Raw genomic sequence first — 6000 nt, forward strand, 5'->3', positions numbered from 1 at the left:
CCGAAGATCCAGTCCACCATGTTAAGGCCTATAAAGGGTACTTAGCACTGAAGGGAGTACCTGCTGACATGCTCTCTGAAATTTTTGGCCAATCTCTGGATGAACACCCGAAGGCGTGGTTCTATAATCTTGACCTTAAAAACTTCCCTACTTTCGAAGATATCACGGTGGAGTTCTGCAAGCACTATGCTGATAATGTCGAGATTCAAGCCAACATAAGAACATCGGAGGTGATGACACAGAAAGACAAAGAAGGCTTTACTGAATTCCTTGTAAGATGGCGCGCTGAAAGCGTGAAATTAGCCAAGAAGCCTGACGAAGTTGAAATGGTAGATAAGTTCGTAAAGAATCTACGACCTATTTACCGCAATGCTCTGAAATACCAGAATTTTGGCTCTTTCAAAGAATTGATAAGAATCGGGATAAAGGTAGAAGATGATGTCATAAGGGCAGAGGCTGAAAAGCCGAAAGGGTACCAAGGGGCCTCATCGTCTAAAGCTAAGGCCCCAGCAACGACCCATATTGATGAAGCCATCAATCTCTTAGAAGGGCAATCGAAGAAGTCGCAGCACCAAACACCTAGGGCATTCACCGATATCGGATGCACTTATACATATGCTCTCCAAAGGCTCAAAGCCCAAAGAAAGCTGAAGCCTATTGGTCCAACTCCGGACCCTCCTGCTGATCAACAAGGTAAATGGTATAAACCAAATGCCTACTGTGCCTTTCATCAAGGGAAAGGCCATGATACTGAAAGGTGCTATCGACTGAAGCACGAAATCCAAGACATGATTGAGAATGGAACACTCCCGATCCCAACTGTTAAACCCAATAACATCACCAATCCATTTGGCGATCACGCCAACTTTGTTTCTGTCGAAGACAATGTCGATTATTCCCATCTTATCCGCCCATGTCACTTGAAAGGGTGTTTATCGGGAAAATATTTGTGGATTGCTTTGAATTCTTGCCAAACCCGAAGAATGAAATTCAAGTCGGGAGTCTTGCTCTAGAATGTACTCCTCTCATTAACGAAGTTAATAAAAGACAATTCGATTCACCAACCTCCGTCACTAGCGTAGATCCTCAGAGGACTACCTCGGGATGGAGGCAAACCATCACAGGGATTAAGGACAAGAGCCGAGCATCTAAGCTGACAACTGAACAAGGGAAAGCTCTAAACTAGATTTGAAAATTATGAGTCGGGATCTGTTTTCTTTTCTTAGTTGAGTCGAGTCTAGGACTTTCTTTTCTTGAAGTTGAGTCGTTTGTTCCACGATGACCTAGGGTGTGTCCTAGGAATCGTTCCTTCGAGTCTGTTAAGCTTTTGTCATTCCAATAAAAAGTTCCAGTTTCGTTTCCAAATTTGTCTTGTTTCCAATCCTCAATCATTCTGAAAACATGATAAAATGCACAACACACTCAAAGGCATCCCTGGGTAGAAATATGTCCCGTTTCAAAACGTAAGGTACAATAGGATTCCGTGTTTGATTCCTTTACCTATTCCATGTCTGGCGGTAGAAAACCTCCATCAAAACCAGGTTTATGACAGGCTTTTAGATGATTCTATGACGAACCCAGACTAGCTCCTTGTTTCCCCTATCGATGATGGAAGGCGAGCCTTTTCCCCATAAAATCATCCCCTCTCGAAGAGAGAAGAGACCAACCCGTTGTAACAAGGATTTGTTAATCCTGACCCAAATTAGTTGGCGAAGCCCAGTTTTTAAGGTGTATCCATTTGTAACTAAGCGAATGAATAGAAGACCATTTTCAAGAAGAGAAGAAGAAAAAGAGATGAAAAAGAATGAAAAATGAGAAAAAGAGAAAAAATTGGAAAAATGAAAAAAAAATGAAAAATGAAAAATGAAAAAAGATGAAAGAAAAAGAAAAAAGATGTTGAAGTTATTGCAGAACGCTTTTGGTTGAATGTCGAAGTTACGGAAGCCAGAATTCAAGTCAAGTACCCATAGTTGAAGTTCAATGGGCGAAGCCCAAAAGCGTAGGTAGTGACCTCTTTACCCTCTAAGTCCTTCCTGAGACAGTTACAAAGGGATAGTCGGGAATTTTTGAGAATTATTCCGCTTGTGTTGTTACACCCAGCCTTTAGGGTCCAGACATGGAAATTTGAACCCACATCATTTTTCAACCCATTTGCACTCGTGGTTCATCAAACCCGAGACACCCATTCCAACCACATCAGCAGCCATAGCCCTTGGCCTTAGCACCACAAAACAAACCTTCAGAATGATGGTTAACCATTCCAACTTGTTATTACCAAGCTCCACATCCCAAAAGATCCAAGCCTTTTACACCTAATCCCAAACACGGGATTTAAAGGTACTTTACAGGCTAGAATGGGATATGACATGATACCTTAGGTGAAACCTTCGAGTGTGTACACACAATCAAAATGCCAAGTTTATGCACCTTGATCGAACTACGTCGGATTTGATTTCGCTCCACGCGAATACGTAGGCAGTCCTTCAGAATAAGGGATTCAATCCACTCATCAACCAAGTTGTCATCTTGTCGGTTTCTTACGGGTCTTAACCAAGTCCAAATGAAGCCACCTTTTTTTGAGTCGGTCGTAGCACTCGATGTAGGCTAGGATAAGGATATAGGTTCAGATGAATAGTATCAAGTCTCAGAATGAGCTTTATCGAACGGTTTAGGCAAAGATGCTGAGTCATATAGATGTGGGTTTGTGTTGGGAACCGAAAATATGAAAAACCCGCTGAAAAGAAAGAAGGCGTGGAAGAAAAATAGTAAAAGCCCGCTGAAAAGAAAGAAGGCGGTGGCAAGAAATGATGAATACTCGCTGAAAAGAAAGGAGGCGAGGAGAAGAGTGGCAGAATGCTCCCAACAAGAGTGATGTGTGATGTCCAACTGTTCTCATAAAATCAGTCTGTGTTTAGTGTCTAGGCGAAGCCAACGTTGTTGCTCTGTGATTTTAATCCACCTTGTCAATGCCAAGTGATCTTGATTCCCATGTGCCCTTGGGAGCACGCCCATGCCATACGGTATCTCCGTCTCAAGTCCGATGGCCTTGTGATTCCCGTTTGCCATCTTTTGGCGCCGGAACGGCCAATTTACATTTTTACCCCCAACAAGTCAATATATGAATTAAAACCCGTGCACACTTAGGGTTTTATTTTCCTTTTTTGTTTTACGGTAGCGGGCTACGCCCACGTTGTTTACGGGTCATACGGTGTGTCTGAGTCGTATCTCATGCTCACCCATCAAGGTTCGATTTCAAAAAAATTTCAAAATTTCAGAATTCCAAAAACTTCTTGCGAATTGTGGATAGATGATCCAAGTAGTGGAATCTTTGTGGGTCGATGATCCAATCCTTCGAAATTCAAAATTTAAGATTCAATTTTTGAAGGGTCGATGGCCCAACATACCAAGTGATGTCAAATTTAAGCTTCGGGTCGATGGCCCAATTATTCAAAATTTTAAAATTCAATTTTCGGGTCGATGACCCAATCTTTCAAATAATCTAATTTTAAGATTGATGATCCAAATGTGCTTATGTGATGATTATTGCTAGTACATTTTCTATGTTTCAAATATAGCAGGATATGCTTCAACTGGGGGCTCTAAAGTCTTCGACTTTAGAGCCATTGCAAACTGGGGGCTCTGAAGCCGTTGGCTTTAGAGACCATTATCAAGATGTAGAGGATGATATCCACCAAGAATTCAATTCAATACAAGAGTATGAGATGGAAGAATTCCGTAGCTGAAAGCAAATGATGAAAGCGGCGGCAACCTCCTTGGAAAGTCCCGTCCCATTCGGACAAGTGCCAGCAGATGATAAATTTTGGGCAAATGTCAGCAGATGATGAGTTTTGGACATACGCCAGCAGATGATAAACTTTGGGCATGTGTCAGCAGTTGTCGAACTACTACGCGGGTTTTGATTCCGTCAGAAACGGATACGTAGGCGCCTAAGGATAAGGCTCAATCCACCATACATGCAGTTTTATGGGTCGTTGACCAACGATGACAACTTGACACAACAGAAGCAAGAGTCAATCCCCAACGAAGTTTCGGTATGATCTCTTCTTATGGTCAAGCGAGCTTATATACGCAAGTCTAATGGACTATAAACGACCCGCAGAATCCTCAGGTCGAAAGGGACCTGGGGTATACTTTGACTTTCGCCTTGTCCAAGCCTCAGTCAAAGTGGGGGCTCTGTAAATACCCGTATCCGTCGATATTGGAATTTATAGAGAACCCGACAAACACCCGATGATGATAGGACACATGTATTTATTAGTTGTCACTGTCATTATTTGGGTTCGTTTTACGATGTAGAATGAGCGTTGTCGACGAAGTATTTTATTAATTTAAATGATATTTAAATTAAATGTTTTTTTAAAGTGAATTCATTTTATTGCTTTATTTTGAATTTATTTTCTCAAGTTTATTTTATTGAAAATAAAATAAATATTTGATTTGAAAAATCATTTTATGAGTGTATTTGATTTGAAAAATCATTTATTTTAATGAGTTAAACGATTTCAAAAATCGATTTAAAAATCGAAAAAAACTCGTTTTAAACACGCGTTTTGGAGCTCGATTATAGCTCGGTTTTTGAGCCCGTTTTCTTTACGAGTTGGCACGAATCTCGAGTACACCAACCAACCTAAGCCTCTACCCATCCAACCCCAGTTCGAACCCCCTTAACCATGGCCCAAATCCCGTCCCAAACACTCCCCAACAGCCCGCATAAAACACGAGCAGCCCCCCTGTTTTGCGTGCCAAATCCCGAGCCCAAAACCCGCTCCAAATACCACCAAAACCCGTGCCCATTAACCCTAACCCATACCCTAGTATCCTACCCATATTACCCTAGCTTAACCACCAAGAAAACCCCTCACAAAGCCTCTCAAACCCTCACAAAAGCTGCTGGACAGCAGCTATGCGCAAAGGAGCCCGTCTGCCTCTCCCCTCTAAAACCCTACCTTAACTCCTTATAAATACCCCCCCTTCACCATACATTCATGCCTCTAAGTTCTCCATACATACAACCGTCATTCACAAGCTTTAAACTCCAGAAACAGACCCTAATTGCCTCTCAAAAACCCTCGACAAAACCGACTCACAAACTGAGAATCAGTTTGTGTGTCCTCTTTGAAACCCTTCGTTCTCCCTTCAAACCTCCATCAAAATTCGAGTTTCTTATTCCAAATTAACCATACAACATCCATCTACACATTAGACAAAGATTTACGAGCCAAATTGCCCTTGAGAGTACACGAATTCCCTCGAAAAACAGAGTGTTATACACTCTGTTTTCGCGGCTTTTCCTGTCTGTCCAGTTCTGTTTGTGCTCGTTTTTCGTGCCCAATAACTCAAAATGAGCAGGGATTGTTTTAATATCTCTGTTCTCCCCTCTTTCTAGTTTTCAAAACATCTTTTAAATCGAATTTTCACCGTGAAACGAGAGAGAAATCGCAGTTTGAAAGTTGTTGTCCAGATTTGCAAAAAACGTGTTGTTTGCTTTGTTTCTTCGTCGACGACGGCCTCTCGAGATAAAATCTACCATCGATTACGACCCAAGACGGTGTCAACGATACATGTAGGTTGAGGGTGCATCAAATCCTCCTCTTTCTCCCTTTTATTTCGTTTTTTTTATGTTTGTTTTTTATTGTTTCGTTTTATTTTGTTTATCGATTGTTATCATTAACTATGAAACTATATTAGTCCGAGTATGAGTTAAAGTACCACCATGAACACCCGCGTTGACTTGAGATGGGAAATAAATCCGCTACATCAGTCGGTCGTAACCCCCGTCTCATTTACATATCCTCGTGTTCAAGGTAGGGCATTAATAAAACGAATTCTAACTTCGCTCTTCGCTTTTGACCCCTCTTTTGTTTCGTGTAATTCGACCCACCCTAGGACCCGTCACATATTAGTATGACCTCTGATTGTTAACATATAACTCGTTTAGATGACATTAGATCAGTTTAATAACCTAATTAGACACGTTAG

Source organism: Silene latifolia, chromosome 9, assembly GCF_048544455.1.
Source record: "Silene latifolia isolate original U9 population chromosome 9, ASM4854445v1, whole genome shotgun sequence".
In the NCBI taxonomy this organism is placed as follows: Eukaryota; Viridiplantae; Streptophyta; class Magnoliopsida; order Caryophyllales; family Caryophyllaceae; genus Silene; species Silene latifolia.